General features: G+C 42.9%; 1 protein-coding gene across 18 annotated transcripts in view; it reads right to left on the bottom strand.

Moving 5' to 3' along the window:
* Positions 1–27,065, bottom strand: part of APBB2 (amyloid beta precursor protein binding family B member 2) — a 476,036-nt gene that overhangs the window by 446,200 nt on the left and 2,771 nt on the right. For 15 of the 18 annotated variants that reach the window (XM_081232470.1, XM_081232469.1, XM_081232466.1 and 12 more), the window contains exon 2: positions 2,163–2,319. The exons of the other annotated variants lie outside the window; for them this stretch is intronic. The gene's annotated coding sequence lies outside the window, so the exon portion shown is untranslated. The remainder of the gene's footprint in view (positions 1–2,162; positions 2,320–27,065) is intronic. 18 annotated transcript variants of the gene reach the window in all.

Raw genomic sequence — 27,065 nt, 5'->3', positions numbered from 1 at the left:
TCAGTTCCCAGCAGGTGCACAGAGCTTTTCCTAATGGCTTCACTGAGTCACTGAGGAGGTGCAGATACAACCCAAGGCTCTTCTGTTTAACTACTGCAGTTGCCCTTTGGAGTCTTCTGCTTTCTTACCTTGGTGGACTGGGAAGATGACAGGAGATGATATTCAAGTCTGTCAATTACACCTTACTCATAATTCTTGATTTTAACATATGCGAAGGATGAAATTGAGAAGCTACTAAAATTGGTTTTGGATGTAAATTATCCTGAGGGCTAATTATGTACAATTTCTTCATTTTCCTTATTCAAGCAAGTGAATCCCAGATAAATTTCCTTTCAGGTCAAATTTTTCTTCCCTTATAAATTCATGACTAATCCTATATAACCCTAACACTGCCTGACTCACCCCTCAAGAACTCAGTATTACTATATTATCCTGTTAGGAGGAAAGGAGCTAAAACTTGTCTGACAGGGGCTAACATAACATACTTTGGCATGAAGTTGTTATTACCAAGCAGAGTTAAGGTTAAATAACCCTGTAAAAGAAACGGGAAGGGAGCCTGAGAAGTACCTGACCTTCATTCTAAGACAGTTACATAAAGGTTTCCCAAAGGTTTTCCCCTTTCTAGCATCCTAGTTACTCTGTACTTCTGGGGTGAACATGGGCCCCCATCCTCGGCAAGCTAGTCATAAAAGTAAGAGCTGCCTATATTTACAGCCTCTACTTTCTCTCTTCCCGCTGAGTTCACCCCAATCAGGCTTTCATCCCTGTCGTTCTATCAAAACTGCTCTTGTCAAAGTCACCAATGGCCTCCATGTTGCCGAAGCCAGTGGTCAATCTGAATCCTTATTCTACTGGATGATTACTCTGTCTTGAAACATATTCATTACATGCCTTCTGAAACCCTGCCCCCCTCTTTCTTTGGGTTCACTTTCTACCTCACTGACTCCTCTCTCTAGGGTCTTCTTTGCTGGTCCCTTCTCATCTTTGAACTGTGGATTCCAGAATCTCTCATGTATCCAATTGCCTGCTCAGCGTCTCTACATGAGTGTTTAACAGGCATCACAAACTTAAGTCCTAAATCAAATTCCTACTATTACCACCTAACTGGCTCCTCCCAAAATCTTGCCCATCTCAGTACATGGCAATGTACTGCGCTTGTTTCCTCTCTTTCTCTCCCCTCTTCTCTCCACATCTATCTAATCTAACGGGATAACAGCTCTACCTTATATCGAGAACCTGACCACTCACTACCACCTCTAGCACCTGGCACAGCGAACATCATCTCCTGCGTCAGTTATAGCAACGCCTCTGTTTCCTCCCTTCATTCTAATCTCCACAAAGCAGAGTGATCCTCTGTAAAACATAAATCCGATTATTATATTATTAACCTGTTCAAAACCCTCTAATGGCTTCCTACCTGTTGTAGGTTGAAGTGTTTCCCCCACAAATTCATATTTGAAGTCTTAACCCCCAATACCTCGGAATGTGACCTTATTTGGAAAGAGCGTCATCACAGATTAATCAGTCGAGGTCCTTAGGGTGGGCCCTAGTCCAATATGACTGGTGTCCTCATAAGAAGGGGAAATTTGGACACAAAGACACACACATAGGGAGAATGCCATGTGAAGATGAAGGCCGAGACCTGCCAGCCAATGAACACCAACTACTGCCAGCAAATGATCAAAAGCTAGGAGAGAGAGATGGAACAGAGTCTCTCTCACAGCTCTCAGAAGGAACCAACCCTACAATACCTTGATTGTGGACTCAGAACATCCAGAACTGTGAAACAATACCTTCCTGTTGTTTTGCCATGCAGTCTGTGGTACTCTATTACAGCAGCCCTAGCAAATTGATACACCACCTCACACAGAATAAAAGGTGAACTCCGTGCCACGGCCCAAAGGCCCCACATGACTGTACCCCGACTCACACACTGGGCCCCTTGACATTGCCCCCAACAGGCCAGACACACTCCTCCTCAGGGCCCTTGCTCTGGCTCTTCCCCTAGCCCGGCCTGCTCTGTCGCAGCGCCCTCAGTTCCTTTAGATCTCTGTTTCAATAGCTCCATAAGGCCTACCTCCCTCCAACACTCCCCACTCCCCTCCCAAGCTTCATCTTTCTCCCTCACTGTGCTGCCACCTCCAGGTACTTTAAACGCTTACTGTGATAGACTGGAAGATCCGCGGCTAGGACCTGCAGAGCAGCTGCAGGAAGACAGGCTCCAGGGCCCAGCTCCTCGGGGTCAGCTGGTCAGCTAGTGCAGAGAGCTTCCGGCCGGAGGCCACACCCCTCCCGGGGCAGCCACACCTGGTAACACACCTGAAAGCAGTGAGGTCATCGCTCAGTGCCGGAACCTCGACCAGGGAATCCACGTCACTCCAGAGGTCTCCACAGGCTGCTGGGGGCTCTGTCATGTCAAATCTGCATCACAGTTCAACTTCTTCCTCGGCCCAATGCTGCTTCCACCCCCTTCTGTTCACCGTGTTGATCCCAAATAAACATCTTGTTCCCCCAACTCCATCTCAGCGTCTACTTCAGGAAAACCCAACCCTGAGACACTTGTCTACCTTCCACAACCTGAACTTAATCTTATTGAGGGAAGGGATTTTGGTTCAATGTGTCCCCAAAGCCTACCTGGTACAAAACAGGAAATGACTAAATGGGAATATTGGAAGGAAGGAAAGGGGCGGGGCGGGGAGGGAAGGCGTTGGCCATTTGGATAGGAGACTAGCCCCTGGATAAAACAAAAGCCTCTTAGTATAGTCACAAAGCAAAAGGAATACACACTATCACAATGAAACTAGGCAGGAGGTTTCTAAAGTACACATGGCTATTTGATTTCAGAGAAACTTCGAAAAAAGTTGTGTACAAAGTTCCTGAGATTCGCTTATTATCTTGATACTCCTGACTCTTCCCTTCCTCCTAGGATTTTAAATTTTGCAACCTCAAGTTCTACCATCAAGAGGGTTTTCAGGACCCTAACCTTTAAGGTAGGAAAGATACTGTATTATCACTGTTCAATAGCTTTGTGACATCTTATATGTTAATTCTTAACTCCCACTAATGAGAAACTCTGCTCAGCATTTGATCATAATAAATAGCTTATTATAGCCTTTCTCTTTATTGACTGCGTCTTATTTCAAGCCTCACTCAAGACATTATTTTTTCTTTCTCAGAGAACTGCCTTTCACTTTATTGCAAGACTAACTGCATTCAGCTCTGGCAAATGATTTAAAATATATCTTCCATGCTCCACAGCTGGCTACTCATTCAGACCCAAATAAAGCTGATTTCTACCGGGTTCCATATCTCATGCCAATTCAGTCAAGAATATGTGAGGTCTGACTATAAAGTAATAAAGCTGGGAGGGTTGTGTGTGCTTGGTTTATAGCATTACTTTCACTTCTTTACATATCATTGCATGATGAGATTCTAAGGGAAAAATGTAAAGACATGTTTAACACCAAAACCAACAAAATCACCCCTAAACTAGAGTTACTACTGTTCCACTGGTCTGAACTACTCTAAGACAAATGGTTTCAGAACACCGTGTGCCTACAGCCCAGGAATGTCATACATAGATGTACCTGAAATATTTTATAACCATAAATATGAATAACAGTCTTCCCAGTGAGACCCATCTAATTTCATCAGCCTTCTGAAATTACATCTTTCACTAAAGCAGCCTCGGAGCACAAAGGCAATAAGATAACATTAATTAAAATACATAAAACCATCCAGGAGTAGCAAGGAGTATGCTACCTTTTTTTTAAGGGTAGAAATTGAACTAAAAATAGTAATCAACGTTTTGCCAGCTTAAAAAGCTAGGTCTTACACAGTGCCTGAAGCTATAACTCTACCAGACCTTCTCCAAGGCAGGATAACAATTAGCATGTTATTATTCATTTGTCTGGTGTGTGGCTAACTTTGCAGGGTGCCTGTGCATGCTCAGTTTGCAACCGCGAGCTTCAGTTCTCTGCTACCTGTTTGCCATTAAGGAGAATCCAGGAAGTTCCAAAATGCAATGTGCCATCCCTTACCGGTATGCCAACAATCGAACCATGCAAAAATGAATCCTATGAGACCCTCATTATTATCACTGCTGAAGTTCAGCTCTCCACTCCATTTGGAAGACATTTGGGGACTGAAAAGAGAAAACAGATTCCTGGGACATTTCAGAAGACTGGCCATTCCTGTTGATGACCTACCTGGACAAGGCAAAAGAAAAGGATCTTAAACAGGCAGGAAGGTTTCCAGCTTTGGTGCCTGTGGAGACGGGGGTGCTGTTAACTATGGTGGGGAACACAGCAAGTCCTAAAAGGGTTAAAAGGTGGTGGCATCACACATAGCTGACAGGGATGTAAACCTGAACAACCACTTTGACTCCATTAAGGCTGGACGACCAGCAATCCGATGCCTAAGAATACACCTAGAAGAAATGCATGGTACGTGTCCACCAAAAGGCACATACAAGAATATTCATAGCACCATTATTCTCAATAGCCAAAAATCGGGAAACCGTCTGTCAACAGTAATGAGAATAAGTGGAAGTATATTCACACAATGGAAGACTACACAGAGCGGAAAAGAATGAACTACTGCAACTCACAACAACATGGGAGGTTGAGCATTAGAGCACCAACATGAAAGAGCACATACTGTATGACTCCAAATATGTGAAGTTCAAAACAGGGAGAGCTCAGCTACAGGGACAGAGGTGTAATGGGAGGGATACCCTATGGAAGGGGACAAGAGGAAAGCTGCGGGAAGGATGGAAATGTTCTCTATCTTAATCTGGCTAATGGCTACACAGGTGCATACATATGGGAAAATTCATCCAGCTGTACACCTAAGATTTGTGTACTTCCCTATATAGAAGCTATACCTTAATTTTTAAATTTCACGAGTAAATTAAATTCTCCTAGCCCTGCAGCTTTACAGTGATAACAAATCCCCTCCTCGAAACAACTCACTCACCAGAGCTACCTGATAACAAAACAGGCCCAGTTCAAAAATCAAGCGACAAAAGCATCTTAACAGACCGAAGTCCTCAGTACAAGTAAATGCATATTTATGAACATCTGTATGTGATGTATGTAACATTGAGCTTGCCCAAGGAAGTCATTACCTAAATGTTCTGGACGTGAAGAATCTGGCTCCAGATTCTTCAGGTGTAGAACTGTGGCCCTGACATAGTATGTCATCTCCTCTCTCCTACTGTCTCAAAACCCCCCCAGATGTAATTTATTGATCCTTCTTCTGTGTTAAAGGAACAGGTCTGCATAACACTGTTTATCTGTGATCCCCAGGGAGACAGGCTGGGGTCGGCACACTCACTTTTGTCCCCTAAGCACCTTATACACTGCCCTAGCACAGTGCAATAAGTGTGTACTGGATTTTGAACAATTCAACACACCTTCAGTAAAATTCTTTTAAAACTTCATGGCTAGGGACTTCCCTGGTGGCGCAGTAGTTAAGAATCTGCCTGCCAATGCAGGGGACACGGGTTTGAGCCCTGCTCCAGGAAGATCCCACATGTCATGGAGCAACTAAGCCTGTGCACCACAACTACTGAGCCTGCGCTCTAGAGCCCACGAGCCACAAATACTGAGCCTGCGTGCCACAACTACTGAAGCCTGCGTGCCTAGAGCCCGTGCTCCACAACAAGAGAAGCCACCGCGATGAGAAGCCCGCGTACCACAAGGAATAGCAGCCTCCGCTCGCTGCAACTAGAGAAAGCCCGCACACAGTAATGAAGACCCAACACAGCCAAAAATAAATAAAATAAAAGCTTACTGGCTAAGAAGTTGGATTTAAAAAACAAAAACAAAAACCTGGTAGAATTCTAGTCTCAGTTCAACTACTTCATGTACTAAAATTCTTTAATCTCAACATTCCTTTCTAGATAACCAGAATATATTTACTTAAATAATATACCTGCAAACCTTTTTCATCCACTGATTACCTTAACAGTAAAATAGGAAAAAGATGAGAAAGACCTGGGGGAAAGAATGAATGTAATTGGAACCTACTATGTGATAGGCCCTCTCTTAGGCACTTTACTTACACACGTTATCACCTACAAACCTCACAACTTTTTAAGGTGGGAATTGATCTCTCCAGTCCGTAGATGAAGAAAACTGGGGTGTGACTGGTCCACCATCACAGTTATGTGCCAGAGCTAGGATTTGAGGTAAAAAGACTGAAGGACACCAAAGCCTCAGACTTTCTCCTAGATGATGATCCTCCCACTGGCATTCCTGAGCTCTCCAAATGGAAACCTGGGACTCCCTAAGGCTACTTTCATCAGCAAGCTTCACGCGTTCCTTGTGGAGGCTGCTGTTTTCTGCATCATTAATTCTGCAGCTCTCCCAAGACCCAGCTGGGAACAGGACCACTGTTTCTGCTGTTACTGCAGCTGTCTGAAAAATACAGCAGAGCCTTGGGCAAGTTGGAAGAGCCTGAGGAGCGGTGGGAGAGAGAGAGAGAGAGAGAGAGAACACACACGTGTGCACACAAGCAAGAAGGTGTACGTATGTGTATGAACTCTAATAATAAGGAAGTAAATATAAATTTTAAGTCATCCAGAAGAGTGGTCACATTTCTTTAATATGTTCACATCAGAATCTAATACATTAGTCTTTACTTATTGGGATATTTGTATATTTGAAATATCTTAAGACAAAAGTTTACAAATAGATATAGATACACAGATATCAATATGATATATAAATACACACATCTGGAAGGTTACCCAGACTATTAACTATTAACTCTGCTACATACAGGGAGCAGGAAGAAAGAATGGGGCATTTATACTTCATTCCGTATATCTTGAGAAGTAAATAAGATAAAACCTAAAAACATAAGTTTTCAATAATTACTACAGTTTCACACAGAGATGTGATTTATTTTTAGATTTGACCCAGCTGATCACACCTCTCCCTTGAAATACATCTTCACTTGGCTTCTAAGACATCACACTCCTCCATCAGTGCCCAGTCCTTCTCAGTCTCCTTTGTTTCTTCTTCCTCTCATCTCCCCAACCCTAACTTGCCAGTGCAAGTCTTCTCTAACTTCACTCCCTCCCTGGATGATCTTTATACACCCAAACCTGTAACTCCAGCTCAGACCTCTCCCCTAAGCTCCAGACCCCTAGATCCAACTGCTGGGTCTGTATCTCCAATCAACGTCTGTTAAACACCTCAAATTGCCGTATTCAAAGCTGAACTCCTGATCCACCTTGTCTTTATCCATTCAAGCTGCTATAACAAAATACCATAGAGTGATGGCTTAAAAACAACAGAAATTTATTTCTCACTGTTCTGGAGGCTGGATGTCCAAGATCAAGGCACCAGCAGATCCGGTGTCTAATGAAAACCCTCTTCCAGGAAAGGTACAGACTGCCAACTTCTCATATCTTCACGTGGTGGAGAGCAGAGAGGGTTAGCAAGCTCTCTCATAACTCTTATAAAGGCACTAATCCCATTCATGAGGGGTACACCCTCATGACCTTATCTAAAGGCCACACCTCCTAGTATCATCACATTAGTGGGTAAGGTTTCCAACATAGGAATTCGGTGGGGGGACACATTCAGACCATGACACTCCCTCACCAAAGCCTACTCCACTGAATCATAGTCTTCTCCATCTCAGTTCAGAGCAGCCTCATACTTCCAGCTGCTCAGACTAAAATCCTTGGAATCATCCTTGACTCCTCCCTTTCTCTCACACCCCACATTCAAGCCATCAATAAATCCTATTGGCTCCAATTTGAAAATATACTAAGAATCCAGTCACTTCCACCACTACTGGCCTTGTCCAACTCTCCATCGTCTCTCAAACCAGATTACCACAACCATCTTTGGACTGATTTCCCTGAGTCCACTCAGCACACCTAAAATCTATTCTCATACAGCCACCAGATGACCCTTGTGAAACGTAAGTCAGACAGTTACCCCTAGCTGGGAACCCTCCAGTGGCTTCACATCTTAATTGGCATTAAAGTCAAGGCTGTTCCAATGGCCCAACCAGCCCTAGAGGGATGTTTCAGCCCTTCACCCCACCTTTTCATCTCTCTGATCCCATCCACTCCTTCTCCCCTCGTTGCAGCCGTGCTGAAACCCTCCAACTCCTGGAACACCACTGCCTGGAACACTCCTTCCCCAAGTATGCACAGCACAGGCCACCCTCCCTCACCTCTTTCAAGTGTTGATTCAAACACCTTCTCTGTAAAGCCTTCCCTGACTGCCCCCCGTTTAAAATCACACAGAATATAAAAAAAAGAATGTGTGTATATATATACATATATGTGTATAACTGAGTCACTTTGCTGTACAGCAGAGATTGGCACAGCATTATAAATTAACTCTACTTCAATTTAAAAAATAAAATAAAATAAAATCACATCCCCTCCTTCTCACCCTCCCCTTACCGCCCCATCCCTCTGGTCTGGTTCATTTTTCTCCACAGTACTTCCTCCTTATGATTTCGATTATTTATTTGATTTAGTTACTGTCTATAATCCTGACAATGGATGCAACTTCCACAAAGGCTCAGATTTTTATCTGCTGTGCTGTGTTCACTGCTGTATCCCTAGCATCTCATTGGCACTCAATAAATACGCTTAATGATGGGCTTCCCTGGTGGCGCAGTGGTTAAGAATCCGCCTGCCAATGCAGGAGACACAGGTTCGAGGCCTGGTCTGGGAAGATCCCACATGCCACGGAGCAACTAAGCCTGTGCGCCACAACTACTGAGCCCGCGAGCCACAACTACTGAAGCTCATGTGCCTAGAGCCCATGCCCTGCAATAAGAGAAGCCACAGCAATAAGCCTGCGCACGGCAACGAAGAGTAGCTCCCACTCGCCGCAACTAGAGAAAAGTCCACGTGCAGCGACGAAGACCCAATGCAGCCCAAAATAAATCAAACTAAATAAATTTATTTAAAAAAATGCTTAGTGAGTAAATAGAACTTTTTTTCAGCCACTTATTTCACCAACATTTTTAACTAGTTTAGTGTAAAACAATTCCATGATCATCATTATGTTGTTTCTGTCCTGAATTTTCTAATTAAACATCTCTCCAAAAATCTCACTCACCAGCCTGCCCTGTGTCCAATGCTGGCCTTACTGCCCCTGCAGTCGAGAAAGGCTTAATTTTTTTGCAAGTGGGAAGAGGCTTAGCAGGCTCTACCCCAAGTGTTAACAATTATTATCTCCAAATGTTGACATTTCTGGTGATGGTTTACTTTTTATTTTCTTTCTGCTTAAGTCTTGTCATAATGAGTACATTTGACTCTCATGATCAAAGAAAACCACAACTGGAAATGACACCCCCCTTTAGAAACTAAAAATAAAAGTAGATTGGACCACAGCTGAAATCATTCATGCATTTGCCATCACAGCTCTGAGAAGTGTAGCCAAAGAAATCCCGAGGCCACACGCCTCCTTTCACCTCTGAACACCTGCCAACTTAGCAGCACCACCAATGGGCTGCGTTCCAGTGATGGTTTTTCTAAACTTACCCCGGTTCAGAACATAGACTGATGTCACTGGGTAATTTGGAGACAATTAACAATAAACCAAACCATCTTTATATTGATCACTTAAAGAGACAGGTGGTTCACCAGATCTAAAAACAAAACCATGTTGGCTCAACATGCTGGTTTATTTTTTTTATTTTGCCTAATCAGCAATCTGCACAAAGCTTTGTGCCAATGTCTGGCCTACTTTAATCACTTTTTCCTCTACTTAAACAATGTATTTTTTTCACCTCCTAACCCAAATGTTCAAATGGTGAAAGCTGTTTCAAGAGACTATAGAGACCCAAGGGTACAGCATTTATCCAAGCCCACAGGAATCGCTGAACTCGATTAAGAATCCTAAGAGAACCCTTGTCTTCTTTTAGCAAATTGAAGAGTAATAACATTAATTAGAGCCAATACTTTTTTTAAAACACTTACTTTGGACAAGCACTGATCTAAGCACTTCTAATTAATATGCCCATTTAATCCTCCCAAAGTCTGTTATCCCTATTTAAAAGATGAAAATATAGAGGCACAGAGAGGTCAAGAAATTAGCTTAAGGAGACACAGCAGTAAGTGGCAGAATTTGAATCCTGGCTCTAGGACCTATACTCTTGTACCACTATGAGTAACCCACTGGGTGTATCTCCTGTGCATGTCATGGTGGTAATACTCCATGCCTTTGGATATACTACTCCCATTTCCCCTAATGTTCTTTCTTTCCTTTGCTGCCTAGAAAACTCCTATTCAACCTCCAAAACCCATATGTGGGAAACCTTCCCTGATACTCTGAAACCCTGAGAATTATTCAACCTCCAAAACCCATATGTGGGAAACCTTCCCTGATACTCTGAAACCCTGAGAATTAATCATGCTCTTTCTACTTTCTACCACCATTTTCTTTGTTCATATACTATTTCATCAAAGTGTAAGTGAATTAGTCTTCCCTGACTTAACTATTCATTCTATGTGAAAAGGAGCTGTATCTGATTCATATCTGAATTCTCCACACTTAATAAATTTCAAAAAAAAATGAATTAATTTACAAGTTTGAAATCTTTCTGGGTTTATTTAATAATATAACAACATTTATTATGTGCTTACTATTCTAAGCACTTCATGTATTTTAATTCACTTAATCCTTACCATAACCCTATTGACAAAAGTACAATTATTGTCACCATTTTGCAGATGTGGAGGCAGAGAACGTTAAGGATTCTGTTATCGCCCAAGGTCAAAGCTAGCAAGAACCAGAATTTGACCCCAGGCAGTTTGGCTCCACGCTCACTGACTGCGCAGTTCACAGGTCCTGTACTGGACTTCCCAAGGTCCAAGGAAAGGTCAAACCCAGTTCTTGCCCATAAAGATGCCACGTGGAATCTTCTTTCTAAAGGATCTATGAGGGTTCACTCTGAACACTCACTGTCTAGCATGAGGCTTGTCATTAAAAAAGAAGCTCAACAGATATTTGTTGAAGGATCAAAAATCATCTCTATATAGTTTTTGAATGACTGAATTTCACATGTAGTAGCACCAGGCACTGCCAAGGTATTAAACATAGATTACTTTATCTTCAAAATGACTACATGAGGAAGGTATTCTTTTTAGTCCTACTTTACAGGTGAGGAAACTGAGGCACCACGAGTTTCAAAAACTTGCCTTATAACTTGAGGTTCAAGATCACAACATTTAGAATGTGAAGCCAGGATTCAAACTCAAGCAGTCCGACTCTAAAGTCTTGTCGCTTCCTGGGCCTGCTGGAACAAACACAAACTGTGTGGCTTAACCAACAGAAATGTATTCTCTTAAGACTTCTAGAGGCTTGAATTCTGACATCAAGGTGTTGGCAGGGCCATGCGCCCTCCAAAGCATCTAGGAGAGGGTCCTTCCTAGCCTCTTCCAGCTTCTGGTAGCCCTGGCGTAACTCTAATTTCTGCCTTCATCGTCACATAGTCATCTTCCTTCTGTGTCTGTGTATCTCTGTCTTCACGTGGCATTCTCCCAGTCTATGTCTATGCCCAAATTTCGCTTCTGATAAGGACACCAGTTACACTGGATTAAGGGCCCACCCTACCCCAGTTTCACCTCATCTTAACTTGACATCTTCAAAGACCATTTTGTAAATAAGGTCACATTCACAAGTACCAGAGATTAAGACTTCAAGGTATTTGGTGGGGGGGGGAGGGCAGTGCACAAGGGGAGAGACACAGTTCTAAAGGTAACAAATACCCTATACAGAACTGACTCCACAGATGCAGGGAAATGACTCCGTTTTTCTAGCCAGTTAATTCTCTTGATTGGTGCAAAATTTGTTAGCTCTCAAATCACTCTTTTGAATACAGAGGGGAGTGGTTAAATGTTTGAGATTCAAGGGTTAAATGTTTGAGATCCAAGCGTTTCTTTACATACAAAGTAAACAGAACACAATCAAAATGTAAACATATTTTAAGTAAATTAGAAACTTTATCATAAAAAAGCAAGTATTTCCCTAGAATGGAAGCCAGTTAATATACCAGAAAAATTTAAAGTAAAATACTTATAATCTGCTTACCTTCCCACTCTCTTCATTTCTCTCTCCATTTCTTCCATCAAGGCAATACTTCTGAATTTTGACCAATGAACAATCACCAAACAACATTCTATAATAGTGACCTATAATCATTTGATATTTTCTTTTGAAACTCTTAAGAGAAGTATCCATTTCTTTTGATTCGTTGGGGCCTACAGCTAACAGTTAAAGATAACATGCGGCCTTCAAATTTTTATTAACAAAAATTAGCCCTCAAGGGAACATGGAAATGAAGTACACAACTATACAAGTAAACAGGTGTGTTTCAAATTTCTCCCATTGATAGCTTCCCTATACTTCCAGAGTCTAATGTCAAACTTGCACATTCACCCTACATCAACTGTGCTTTCTTTATCTGTCAATCATGTGAAATACCTTTACCACACACTGGAAGCCTGATTTTCTCTGTATGCTAAGGAAACAACCAGAAATTTCCAAAACAGGCTAATTCAGAATTTGGCTCTTTAGGGACTTCCCTGGTGGTGCAGCGGTTAAGACTCCATGCTCCCAATGCAGGGGGCCCAGGTTCGATCCCTGGTCAGGGAACTAGATCCTACATGCTGCAACTAAGAGCCCACATGCCACAACTAAAAGAGCCCGCATGCCACAATTAAAGATCCTGCATGCCGCAACTAAAGATCCTGTGTGCCGCAACTAAGACCCAGCACAGCCAAATAAATAAATTGTTTATTTATTTATTTGTTTATTAAAACAGATTTGGGGAAATTCTCTGGCATAAATAATTGTTAACCAACTCACTACTCAGGAATTATCTTTGAGATGGTTTTCTTAGATGACATTATTGATAACTAATTCAATGAATACATTTTATTATACTAGCATCACCTAGATGGCAAAAAGGACCACAAAGTTGCCTTAACTCATTTTAAATATCAAAATATAGCATTTAAATCAGGATGCACAGTACACCAAAGCTAGTCAAAGCAAACATCATAGGGAAAATGATATCTCCTAAAATCAAATTCTTGACCTGAAATTCTATCTGCTTTCTTGTATTCCATCACTATCCTGGCTCAAATAGAAGTGGAAGTACTAATAGGTTATTCCAAAAGATCGTTCAATTATTTTGGAAGAAACAAATGACCTATATATTTTTAAAAATAAAGTAACAGGCTTCCTGTAGAAAAAGGCCACTATTAACATGGAATAAATTAGCAAGTAAAATTCAATTTTGCTAGTACACTGCATTAAAATGCAATTTTCAGACTAATATATTTACAGAACATTTCAAGACCGCCAGTTGCTCACCCCTGGCGGCTGGAGCTTATCCTCTCTAATTATACTGAGCGCATTCTCAGGACAGAATCCTCAATGATTAAAGAAATAACTGATTTTTTTCCTCAAGAAAAACATCACAACCCCAGTTACAATCCTTTGAAAGTATACATCACCCTACAGAGAGTATAGACATTTTCTTTGTTTCAAACAGCAAATAGAAAGAAATGCAAAGCAGCTACAATTACAACCAAACACAGTTTGTGTTTCTGACACGAGCTTTCTTTTTTTTTTTTTTTTTGCGGTATGCGGGCCTCTCACTGCTGTGGCCTCTCCCATTGTGGAGCACAGGCTCCGGACGCGCAGGCTCAGCGGCCATGGCTCATGGGCCCAGCCGCTCCGCGGCATGTGGGATCTTCCCGGACCAGGGCACGAACCCGTGTCCCCTGCGTCAGCAGGCAGACTCTCAACCACTGCACCACCAGGGAAGCCCTGACACAAGCTTTCTCATGCTGGTTGGTCCTTAGACTCTCTCTACTTTCCCAGGGTATTTCCTGATTTTGCAATCTTAGTAGCTCTTGCATCTCAGGGAAATATCAATTTAAGGGTATGTGTGTGTACTCAAGCATCTGCATTCACATTTACCGAGTGCCTTCCCCATGCCGAGTTCTGTCCTCATAATCGACACTCAGCCCAATCCTATCACCTGCTCTAGCTGTGTGCCCTGGGACAAACTGGGTGAGCCTCAGCTTCCCCACCTGTATCTGCGGATAACTACAGCAGCTACTTCACAGGCGCATGGGGCCAAATGATCTCCACGTTGACACGTGCATCACAGCCAGTGGCTGCTGTCTCACGGGAGGGGCCCAATAAACATTAACCCTTATCATCTCTACAGGATCCTCTTCAGGTGAGAAAAAATAGGTAACTTTTGCTGATAGAGACCGATCCAGGATCAAATCCCAGCCCGTAGGTCTTCCACACCTATTAAACTATAATATGAGCCATAAAAGACACTGAGGAACTGTCATCCACATTCTCTGAAGATACTTAAAGGGGAGGGGGGATGTAACAGTAAACACCAAGACTATGTAGTTGAATATAAAGCATTAAAAACCTACTACCAATTACAAATATCTCCCCATCAGCCTTCTTTAAAAGAATTATGTTTAAATATTTTAATACTAAACATATGTAAGTTTTTGATCAAGGACCATCTTCCACAGCACAGTAACCAATGTGGAGTTAATCTAAAATGCCTGGTCCACCTACCAACGACTTCAACAACAGGAAATCAAGGCAGTAAATATCTTGATCACTTTATAGCACACATTTTCACATTCTCACAGGAAACCCTCCCACCCAGGTAGGTATCACTCTGGATATTTCATAGAGAGAAACTGGGGCTCAGGCAGGGCACCCACCTATATCCACCTATCCCAAGGCAGGGCCCAAACTGAAACTCGGCTCTGTCTAGATCTGAAGTCCACGCTCTCTTTAGAACCACAAATGGACAAGGCAAAAGAAGGGTGAGGCCAGCTGGTCACTTGGCTATGAGGGCACACTCAACAGAAGAGATGGGAAAGGTGCCACAGTTTTTGAGGACATCCCAATGAAGATTAATTTTTACCAAATCACTTCATCTTCAAAGCAGAAGTCAGTAATATACATGACCAAAAACATGACCCACATAGAGCATACCCAATTCACGATTTCAAACTTGTCTGGATCAGTGTTAGTCCTGCACTAAAGAAAGCTTTTGAAAACACAGGAGTTGAGGATCAGGTTCCGGTGAGTGGCACCTGTACCCTCCCCAGCTCCTGGGGTCCTGGGAACCCACACAATCTCAGAGCCTCAGCCCCCGGGGCAGATTGCACAGACATCAGAACAGGCCCCAGCAGCTTCAGTCCAGTGCAAATGAACACCTTCAGGTTCCACACTGACAATAAGTCAGAAGTCCTTGGGTCACGGTACCTCTGCTGGTGAGGACACAGGACCAGTTCTCTCTCTTTTTATTTTTTATTTTTGGGGGGGGGTAAACTTTTTTTTAAATTGTGGTAAAGTGTACATAACCAAATGTATCATTTTAGCCATTTTTAGGTGTACAGTTCTGTGGAATTAAGCACATTCACAGTGTTGTGCAACCATCACCACCATCCATCTCCAGAACTTTTTCAACTTCCCCACCTGATACTCTGAACCCATTAAACAATAACTCCCCATTATAACCTCTTCCTTCCAGGCCCTGGCGACCACCTTCCACTTTGTCTCTATATATCTGACTTCTCCAGGCACCACATATAAGGACATTCATACAATATTTGTCCTTTCGTGACTGGCTTATTTCACTAAGCATGATGCCAGTTCTCTTTCATTCCCAGTTAGTCTCCTTGAAGAAACACCCCTGAAATGCACATCCTTTAGATGAATTAAGAATGAATACATGAGAATTATGTTTTTCCCTTTTACTCATTGCTAAAAGGATAAGAAACACTGAGGGTGGCTGGGAAAGAAGAGAGGGAAAGCCGGCCGAGTCATCCCCAACATCACCGTGAAATCTCTACTTGTTTCTATTCATTCTCCCACGAACTTTTGCTTTATGCAAATGAAATGTTTAAAATCACATCACATGCAGATGTAGAGAATGGACTTGAGGACATGGGGAGGGGGAGGGGTAAGCTGGGACAAAGTGAGAGAGTGGCATGGACTTATATCTACTACCAAATGTAAAACAGATAGCTAGTGGGAAGCAGCCGCATAGCACAGGGAGATCAGCTCGGTGCTCTGTGACCACCTAGAGGGGTGGGATAGGGAGGGTGGGAGGGAGACACAAGAGGGAGGAGATATGGGGATATATGTACACGTATAGCTGATTCACTTTGTTATACAGCAGAAACTAACACACCATTGTAAAGCAATTATACCCCAATAAAGACGTTAAAAAAAAAAAATCACATCACATTGGGTATCCTCCTTTGACCTAACCATCTATCAAAAAGATCTATCTGCAAGCATTTCAAGTTAGCTTTCAAGGTCAACACTAAGGAAAAGCAAATGTGATTTCATAAAAACGTGTATCCACCGAGCTCTCCTATGGAAGGAAATTGTTTGGGGCAAGATAGCACCACACTGTTTAATAGCTGGTGCTGCAGAAAGAAAGAAACACCTTTACAAATGTTCATACAAAAATCATTTAAATGTTAAGCAAAAATGTATATAGACTCTGAATGGGGCCATCCCACTATTATCTCTCTCAATGGAAAACAGCACAATAGCATCTAATGAAAATCCTGTTTTCTTTACAAGAAATAAAGATAATAATGCCACAAATCAACACTCTCCCCAGTCGTCTATCTTTATTGGTTTTTCTTGTAAGCCACATGTTCTCAGAACAAAAGGGGGAAAAAGACAAAATTCAATACAATGCCATATCTTATTTTTGCTTTTTATTTCTACTTGCAGCTTGTAAAATATACACATACCAGCACGATCTGGTACTAGTAAAGGAAAATGATTTAAGCTAAAATAAAACTCAAGTCAGCAGGAGATGGCTTTGATCGGGAGACCATTATACATTAAGTAGATGGAATGCAAGACTTCCTCTATTTATTTTAGTACAAATAACCTCAAGTCCTGGAAAAAAAGACATTTTTAGAAAACGACACTGACCCAATTGCTAAGTCTCATGAATAAGAGTGGTGAGTGTTACTTCTATTGCACCACTGCTCATACATTTTCTGCTCAAATCATTGTAATACGATTAATTCAAACACAGGGTTTTTTTTTCCCCCTGAAATTCGGGATAATAGATGGTTGAAGACATGGAGATACTGACCACAGCAATGGTATGCAACAAATCTACTGTTCACACTAAATGTACTGTCCCATTTAGGGAAAGCACCAATGCCAAGAAAAGAGTACCCTGACAAGGGGGACCCAAAAGCACCAATCACTGCAAATTCAAAGTCTAAATTCCCAGAACTAGAAGGAAGCCCCAGGGACCCCCAGCCCTAATTCTCCTAGTGCTCCACACTGGCTCCTTCCCTGGGTGCAGGGTTTTGGGGGCTATTCCATCTATATCTGCAGCTTCTTTTAACCCTCTTCTCAGTTAAGTCCTACTGTATCTTTCTGGGAGTTGCCCCAAGCATAAAAAATCAGCAGCACAGGATAGGGGCCTCCTCCCATCCCTGAAAACTGAACCAACACTCTTTTACTCTGAATTATCCTATCTATACAAATATTCTTTCAAAAAGACTCATCCAGGGCTCTCCCTCAAATGAAAATTTTCGGTGAGCTCACCCGACCTGGTCCATTTCCTGGCCTCTGTGCCAAACTACAACCAGAAAGATGATCAGAGAATAAAACTCTTCACAAAGACAGACCTAGTCCATCAGCTCTGACCTCAGGTAGGACCAAAACTAAACACACCTCAACAGAAAAAAAATCTAAAAGCCAATATTTTTTTAAGTTGGGCTCAAGATTCCAAAATGTCAGCAAAATCCCAGGACAGGCTTAACCAAGTCTGACCCCAAGTTTATTTTTCTCATACCTAATGCTCAGCCTTAGCAACTCCAGCTGGTCACTCCTCTCTCCCTCCGTCCACTTAGAGTCAGCTGGCCTCCAAGACAATGTCTAGATACCCGAAAGAAGATGAAGTCATAATTTGAACAATTCAAGTCAAAAACCAGTCTCCATTAGCCAGCTCCTCTCCTAAATGCACCAAACGAGCAATGATCTCTCAGGCTCGAAATGCCATTTATCTTTGGACCCAAGCCAGTGGGACTGATCAACTGATCAGGCATGAGGAAAACCAATAAAAGAAATGCTGTCCCCACTGAAGATCCTGCAGTCCTCCACAATGATGAGAAAACACTGAAGGGTGAGCAGAGAAGTCTGTGTCACGTGAAACGTTCTCTCAGGGGCATGCAAAGCAGAACTTTTAGAGCTGGCTGTCCAAGGTGTGCGCCAAGAAACACCAGTTCAGAAGAGACTGTGCAAGATGCACCCACAGGCCAATGCTGGGTTAAAGGAAGTTAACAAACTTCTTTTCAGCAGGACTTCTTAAATATGCTGATGGAGAGTAGGTATACACAATTTTCTGAATTTAATGGCAGAAACCTTTATTCACAATATATTTCCAATCACTCAGGTTTCCAATCACTTTGAGAAACACTGCTTTAGAGGACCTGGAAGCAAGCCTGGAGCCGAAGCCTGGATGACCGATGACCAGGCACAATAATAATGTGATATCAATCCAGTTTTCAGGACTATAGGATCATAAGGGCTCCTTAAGGAGCTTTTTTCGTTTGGGGGGGGGCGTATTCCTTGAGTATCTTTTTTTTAATTAAAGTATAGTTGATTCACAATGCTGTGCCAGTTTCAGGTATACAACAAAGTGATTCTATTATGTGTGTGTGTGTGTGTGTGTGTGTGTGTATTCTTTTTCAGATTCTTCTCCATTATAGGTTATTACAAGATACTGAATATAGTTCCCTTTGCTATACAGTAGGTCCCTGTTGTTTATCTGTTTTATATATAGTAGTGTGTATCTGCTAATCCAAAATTCCTAACTTATCATCCCTGTCACCAAGAGATGTTTTAAAGTGAGGCCCTCTGTACCATTCTCCTGGCCTAAAATTGCTCCTCTCCATGATCTTGACATGGCCATCACTTACTGCCACTAGGGACACAGCTTAATAGTCACATACTAGGACCACTTGATCTAAAGGAGCCCCCTAGGCACTTTGCGTCACATCACCCGTCTCTATTTCTTCACAGACCCTCCCACAGAGACAGCAGAGAGAGTTTTAATCATCGCCACGCCCCTCGAACCCACTGGCACATAGTAAGTGCTTAATAAACATTTCCAGAATGAATAAGGAAATGAAGTATTCTGGCTATCCCTCCCTCTGGCTTGGAGAAATGATTAAACATCTGGTTATACTTAATTTCAGTTCAATATGATTTATTATTTCAAATAAAGGGGCCATGCTTATGCTGTGGCTAAATTAAATGACATCTGCATTTCCTGTGAACATATATTTTCATCCTGAGCCACTATAAGAAAACAATGTATTTTGATTCACTCCAGAAACAATAATGGGTTTAAAGGTAGCCCCTCCCCAAAACTTCTCTAGAATCTGGACACAAAAACCACAAAGTTAATCGGCTTATGTTAACTCATACCGACCCCATTAACATCATACTATAAGCCTATACCATCATATCTGGGGATAAACTCTCAGGAAAACTAGCTGCTGAAAATGTCCTGGGGCATATTTATCAAAGCCTCGAACGATAACATTCTTGTTCATTCACATACTCATTCTTTGACAAATGTTAATCAAGCACCCAAGACTTCCAAAACACTGGGAACTCAAAGATGAAGAAGCCACAGTGCTGTCCCTCCAGGGCTTACGGACTAGAAAAGGAGCCAGGGAAGTAAATGGTTACAATTCTGAGTGCTAACAAAGGTGGGATGTAAGTGGGTGTGAGGGAGCTCACCATGGGAGCGAGAAGAACCAGTCACCCTCTCCTGGGTGACCATGTTCCAAGTGCAGTCCCCAAACGAGCAGAATCAGCATCTCCTGGGAAATCATTAAAGTGCAAGCTTTCATCAGGCTACAGACACCACAGACCTATGGCATCAGAAGCCCTGGGGTGGGGCCAGCCGTGTGTGTTTTAACGAGCCCTCAGGTCATCCTGCTGCACACTGAGGTGGGTGATGATTAAGCTACTTCCTGCAAGGAGGAAGGAAAGTCAAGCAGGTAAAGAGCACACAGATGGCAGGGATGGTTGCGGGCGATGGGAATAGGATAAAAGGCCAGAGAAAACTGTCGTGTTGTAAATACCGTGAGGCCTGAGCTCAGAGCACAAGATGCAGAGCAAGCAGGCCATGAGGGGCTCAGATGCTGTGCCAAGGAGCTGGGCTTCCTCCTGAGGGCGTCGAGGAGCCCCTGCGGGTGGGGTGGGCGTGCCCAGGCCTGCAGATCTCAAGAGATGACCTCGGAGACCCTGTTGAGAACAGGGAGAGGCCCTGGAGGAGGAGCTGCAGCCTCCTAGGTGAGAGGCAAGAGCGGTGGGAAGGAAGTGGAGGCACACTTCGGAGCTGGGAGTCAGGGGCGCCTTACACAGCGGCAGAGAAGGAAGGGCCAGGTGTGCGGTGGGATAGATGGAGCATCCCTTCTCCTGGGAAGCTTGCCTGACACACACCCCACACCCAGGCAGAGCAGATGCTGATCTGGGAAGCACACATCGCATTTTACCGTAGCTAGTTCTTTAGCTGTCAGAGGCAGTGGCCATCCCAGTCAGTTTCCATGCGCATCGTTTGGAACAGCGCCCAGCACTTGGAAAGCCAAACTGATTGAATGGAGCTGGACAAGCCGAGAGGCCACTGAGAGGCCACGGCTCTCATTTAGGGAGAGAGGACAGTGTCATGGGGAAGGAAATTAGAAACCTATATCAACTGAACTTAATTTTTCTCTAGTCTGTTGATACCATTCAAAACACTGAATGAAAACCTTTACAAGTCAATCACGTTAAAAAAATTCAACAGTAAATTTGATCTGTTGTGTGGAGTCCACAAGCTCACCTTCCAGCTGAAAGTCAGAAAGGACTCATGGTTTGAGCGCATGTGCAAGTGAAAATATGACACTGCTCTAGGCCACAGAGAGACTGCCACCTAATCGAGATAACAAGTCTGCTTTCTTTTGTTTTCAGAACAACTCTGCAAAGCCCAGAGATAGAGGACAGAGACATTTCAAATCCCTCTGAGACAGACTGAGCCTTTACTTTGATTTTTAGAAATGATTTTCAGCAGGCAGATAATGCTCTGACCCAATTACAGGGTATTTTGGAAATAGCAGGCACCTAACTTGGGGGTGGAGCTGGTGGGCGTAGAGGGAAGAGTTACTAAGCAGACGGTACCACCTGCCTCTCAATCCTGCATGGAATTTTATAAAGAAGGGAGCTGTGACCATCAGGAAGTAATGCAACATCTCCCTTGACCTTCTTCCCGTTTTCTCACCATTCCCAAAATAGACAGAGCTAAGGAAAATCATAAATATATTTCTCAGCCCTCTAGGGGGAAGGGTCATTAAAGGCATAAATTTGGGTCCCTGGGGAAAAAAAATGGATGAAAGACAAAGGAAAGTCCTAGAATCAAGAGGTGGTAACAGTGGAAAATAAAACCCATGGACAAAAAGGAACCAGAGAAACAAAAACAATGGTCAATTCTTACCCCAAAGCATACTGAGAGGCGGTGCCATAAGCTCAGCTGTCCTGGATTCTCCAAACTCAAGCTCTTCAGAGACAAAAGTTAAAGTTTTTGCTTAAAACTAAAAATAATAATAGCTGTTAAGGTCTTACTTTATGCCAAGTATTGTTTTTTTGTTTGTTTTGCGGTTTTTTTGCTGTTTTTTTTGGCTTACCCTGACCAGGGATTGAATCTGGGCCACAGCAGTGAAAGCACCGAAATCCTAACCACTAGACCACCAGGGAACTCCCCCAAGTACTGTCATAAGCCCTTTACCTCACAAAAGCCTCATAACTACCACATTATAAGGAAACTGAGGCACTGTGTAATTCTGTTGTCCAAGTGTAACTGTGGTGTCTGAGATCACATGGCTATGAAATTGCAGAGCAGTACTGGAATCCTAAAAGTCTGGCTGGTAACCACCAAATTTCAACTGCCTTCCCATAGGGCTGTCCTGTGCACACACTGCAAGATATTTAGCAGCATCCTTGGCCTCCACGCACTTGATGCCAGCAGTACTTCTTCCACAATCATGACAATCAAAAATGTTTCCAGGGAGTACTGCCAAATGTTCCCCGGAGGGCAAAACTGCCCCCTCTGAGAACCACAGCTACAGAGATTTGAAAGGCCAAATCTCTAGGTCCTTTATAGAAGCAGTGGCAAATCCTAGGTGTTGGATAGAAGAAGCAGGCTACAACACTTCCACTAAGCCAAAGAAAAATGGAAAAGGAGACAGCTGAAGGGTTTTCTGTAGCAGGTTCTGCCACAGTCCTTTGCCACGGCTCCTATAAGGCCTGTAAGGCCTCCCTACTCTCCCCTCCCTCAGAGTCTCACACACATGCCTCTACTGAAGCACCTTATATTGACACTCTGGTACATTCCCTTCTGTCTTCCTGAACTTCCCACTGTACCTGGCACCAAGTATGTGTTCAATAAACATTTGCTGAACAAAGGCATGGACAAACGAAGCCGAAGTTTCTGAGTGTACCCAAATGAATGCATGTCTGTCTGCACTAGTGATCTGGAAAAGGTATAAAAAAATAAAATTTGGTTATCGGGGAGGATAAGAGGCTCTGCTCAGGATGCAAGGTTGAATCAGTGTTTCCCGAAGTATCTACGCCCCTCTGAGATCACTGTGAGTCCAGACCATGCCTCAGTTCTACTCAAAAATTCAGTTTTATTTGTTCACTCAAGAATGAATCAACTCAAGAAACCTAACTCGTAATGAAATTCTATTTATTCATAACTTCCACTGATACAGAGTACTGCCCAGCAAATCAAGACACTCAATGTGGCAGGTCTGCTGGCTGACTCTATAGCCCAGGACAAAGGTCTACTTGGGAAACCAAGTGAAGATCAGAAGGTAAGAACAAAGCCATCAAGCAGGAGCCTGATGCTCCCAGAAAGGGGTACCCACCATCCTCTCTCTAGCAGCCAGAAGTCTCAAGTGAGCCTCAGGGTTGCTGGAGAGGCCCTGAAATCCTCAGGTCAACTTTCTGAAGTCATCAAAGGCCTCTGTCACCCCAACACTGCCTCATGATTGGCATGTGACAACTAATCAGATTCTGGTGTATTTTATTTACAATAGAAATATCCTAAACTGGAATCTGCCCAGAGAGATTCAACACAGCAACCCTTAGTTTCAGACATATTTAGAAATTATATTTGGATTTTCCAACTATTCAATTTGTGTTCGGACGAAAGAAATGCACATGGGGGCCATAATCTGGAGGCAACAGCTCCACCACTAAGCATGCAGGTTTAGGTTAACGGGATTTTGAAAATGGACAAAAGGAGAAATTTTCACCTTCTCCCCAAGGCTGAATCTAGGAAAGTTTCATGTTGTGGTAGAAATAATAATACAGGCTTTGTTTAGGGCCTGGGTGAGTGCTTTAATGTTTCTGAACCAGAGTTTCCTCACCTATAAAAAGGGAAAAAAGAAGAGGGTACCCCAAAAGACAAAGTGAAATGTTTCCCGTATAGCACCAGGCAGAGGTGGCCCTTAATTAATAAATGTTATTTCTTCACCCTAGCAGCTCCTCAGCAAACCATAGACTCCTCTGTGTTGACTACAGTTCCAAGGCAAGCATCACTGTTCACTGTGTAGCCTTTAGTGAAAAGGACCTCAGTTTCCTCATCTCTAAAATAGGAATAGCACTACAGTATTTTGTAAGAATTAAATAGGGCAACATCTGTAAAGCTTTTTGCACGAAGAGATCCACAATATTAATAATATATTATTATTACAACCAGTGAGATCCACATATTACTAAGCACAGATTTTTAAAGTATTATCTGAAAATACATTACCTATTTCCTTAAGCTACTATTTAAAACTCAAAAATAATTTGGGGGCTTCCCTGGTGGCGCAGTGGTTGAGAGTCCGCCTGTCGATGCAAGGGACACGGGTTCGTGTCCCGATCCAGGAAGATCCCACATGCCGCGGAGCGGCTGGGCCCGTGAGCCATGGCCACTGAGCTTGCGCGTCTGGAGCCTGTGCTCCTCAACGGGAGAGGCCACAACAGTGAGAGGCCTGCGTACCGCAAAAAAAATAAAATAAAATAATAATAATAATATTTTTTTTTCTTCTCCTCCCACCCACTAACAGCAACTCAAACTAAAGGTGAATAATACCAATTCCATGAGCAAATTATTCTTAAACTTCCTCTAGTGACTTATCAAGGCTCACCCTGGAGGGCATGGCACTACAGAGATCCAAAGCAAGCCGGCTATAACACAACTCCCGGTTCTATGGCTGTAACTCCATCAGCATTTCCTAGAATCACCAATCCTGAATTGCTAAAGCATGCTGTTTGGGCAAAAAGAAGCCTGTATGCAAAGAAACAAAAAACCAAGATGTGTCATTTTGCAGCCCAGCCTGCAAAAATTCACATTTCAGTCCCTTGTCCTTTCTGCTCTCTCAGAACCTCATCTTTCATCTTGGCGTTTTCCTTGTCATTCTTGGGCTATAATTCAAAAATACTCGCTGGTTCCCAGAGCACTTTCAAAATTAGCTTCTTCTCAGCTCCTAGGACCTTGGGTCTGTACCAGTGACTCCACATTCCTGGAAGGCCTGGAGGCGCCATCAGCCCACCCAGAAGCTCCAGTTTGGCCTGGCCTCCACTATTCAACTTGATCCTGAGGGCAGAGCTCTCTACATCTCAGGCCCAGATTCCCAGATTTATCAATTTCATGGACCATTAAGCTGCCAAATAAAAATATTCCCATCAATTTGTAAAAGAAATCTTACTCCCATATCCGAATGATATAATCTCAGAGAAAAGGACACATCTAATCTGAACACACTTATGAAATATTCACTACACTGCCATCATCATCACTTGGATAAGGAGAGTGGAAACCTGACCAACAGACAACAGCCCTAGCACTGTGATGTGCACATAGTAGACACTCAGTTACTTTCATATTGTGTAGAAACTAAGCTCCGATTCATAGGGCAGCGATTTGGGAAACGCTGCATTCCATACCACCGGTAATGCCAAGTCTTCCTTCTTCAACAACAGCATTTCCCTTCACTCTCTGGAGCTCTGCAAGTTCTCCCCAACCTTGTCCTCCAAAGCACACACTTCTCCTAGCTCAGTTCCAAAAGTGCATTCGTTTTAGTCAACTTGAAAGGTAAAAATCAAAACAAACCATTCTGCCTCCTACTCCAAGCATTCCTGAAGCATACTTTCCAGGAGAGTTACACTGCAAAAACCTCAGTTATCGCCTAGCAGACAAAATTTTGCAAGATTTTCACAAGAGGCAAAGGATAGAATGGCTCGCTTTATTTACAATGACCAAATCATTCACAAACAATAAAGAAAAACCTTAATCCATAATTCCATACCATTCACTTTTCCCATGTTCTCTTTCCATAGCTGTCCATATGCATCTGCACATTTTATACACCAATAAGTGATACATTGTGACTTTTTTCCTGCTTGTAAAAGTAATGCCTGCCCTAGCATTTGTTCAATGCTTAGAAGACTAGGTAGGATCCAAATATTATGGAAATACGGTTATGTACGGAGGGAATGTCTCCTGTAACTCTACACACAATGGCCTCATACCTTTAAACCGACCAAGCCTTCTTACTTCTTGCCAAGTTGTGATGACTTGACTTCCTAGCCTCCATGTCCTTCCTCTCTGCCAGCTCTCACCTGGTGTTCGCAGTTACTGCCCCGCTCCTACCACGGGCCCAGCAACACTGGAGCCTAGTTATGATCAGAAGCTCTAGACTTACTATTTATTATCACTTATTTAAACGCTGACACCTCTGGCTTCTCTTCACCTGCCTCACTTAAACGTTAATGAGGCTGAGTTTTGTGACCATCTTAAAAGCAGAGTACACTACAAACACCAGGTTTCCTTTGCTCTCTGCCCCATCATCATGGCTTGCCAGAAGAGAGGTTCACATAGCTGCATTCCGACAGCCATCACTCCTGCTATTACGGCAGCAGATCAATACAGCACCTGCTCAATACAGCGATGGTGCTAACATGAACTGATAATGATAATTTTATTCCAGAGACCAAGGGCTGCAATTCTGATCAACAGCTGAATCGACAGGACAGGGACATGGGAAAAGTTTGTCCAAATTTCACATGGGTAGGCCCCGGCAACCAAGGTACAGGGCAGCCTCCTCTACAGCCCCAGAGGAGACTTATTCCTTGGATTACCTGCATGCCCAAGAGCACAGTGTCTCCTCAGAAGATTCTGTAAAACAGTTTCAAATATCTACGGTGCTCTACCCAAATCTAATCATTACCTTATCTCCTACCTAAACCTGGCAGCGCCACAAAGAGTTAATGTTATGACCACCATCCTTTGACAAATAAAAACCAGAATGGACATAGGAATTGGCCAAAAAAAGGAAAGGCATTCCACAAAGCAGGACAGGCCAGACTTAGTGAAACAAAATCGGCTTCATCTAAGGTTTTATCTATATAGTCCCCCTTTCCAAATGGATGCATCACAGGCCCCTGGACTGGGACATGAAGGCCCAACAGACACCCAGAGGGTGCTTTCTACTGTTATGCTCTCATTTTACAGATGGGAAAACTGAGATCCAAAGAAGTGAACTGACTTTCCCAAGGTCACACAGCAAATTTAAGTAGTGGATGACCCTGGCCTAGAAGGCAAGTCTTAGGAGTCCCTGGTTGGTGGTCTTTTCGTCAAATCCCACCAGACCCTTTATTATGGAGAATCTGTCACTCTGCCTTTGACAAACTATTTCAACCGAAAGAAACACCATCAACATATATCAACATGCAGCATATGCACTAATAACACATAAAATTAAAATGGGTAATCTGGGCTTATCTTCCTTACACTTATTTGTTGGTAGTACAACATTGTTGAAAATAAATGAACATAAAACAGTTTTTAAACCTGGATGGAGGCTTCTTAAAAACATTCAAATCATTTTGAAGACATGCTGTTCCAATCAAATCTAATTCTAAATAACAAATATGTTA

The sequence above is a fragment of the Mesoplodon bidens genome (assembly GCF_964165515.1).
Source record: "Mesoplodon bidens genome assembly, chromosome: 1".
Lineage (NCBI taxonomy): Eukaryota > Metazoa > Chordata > Mammalia > Artiodactyla > Ziphiidae > Mesoplodon > Mesoplodon bidens.
The sequence above is the reverse complement of the archived record's forward strand: the minus strand, read 5'-3'. Positions and strand labels throughout refer to the sequence as shown.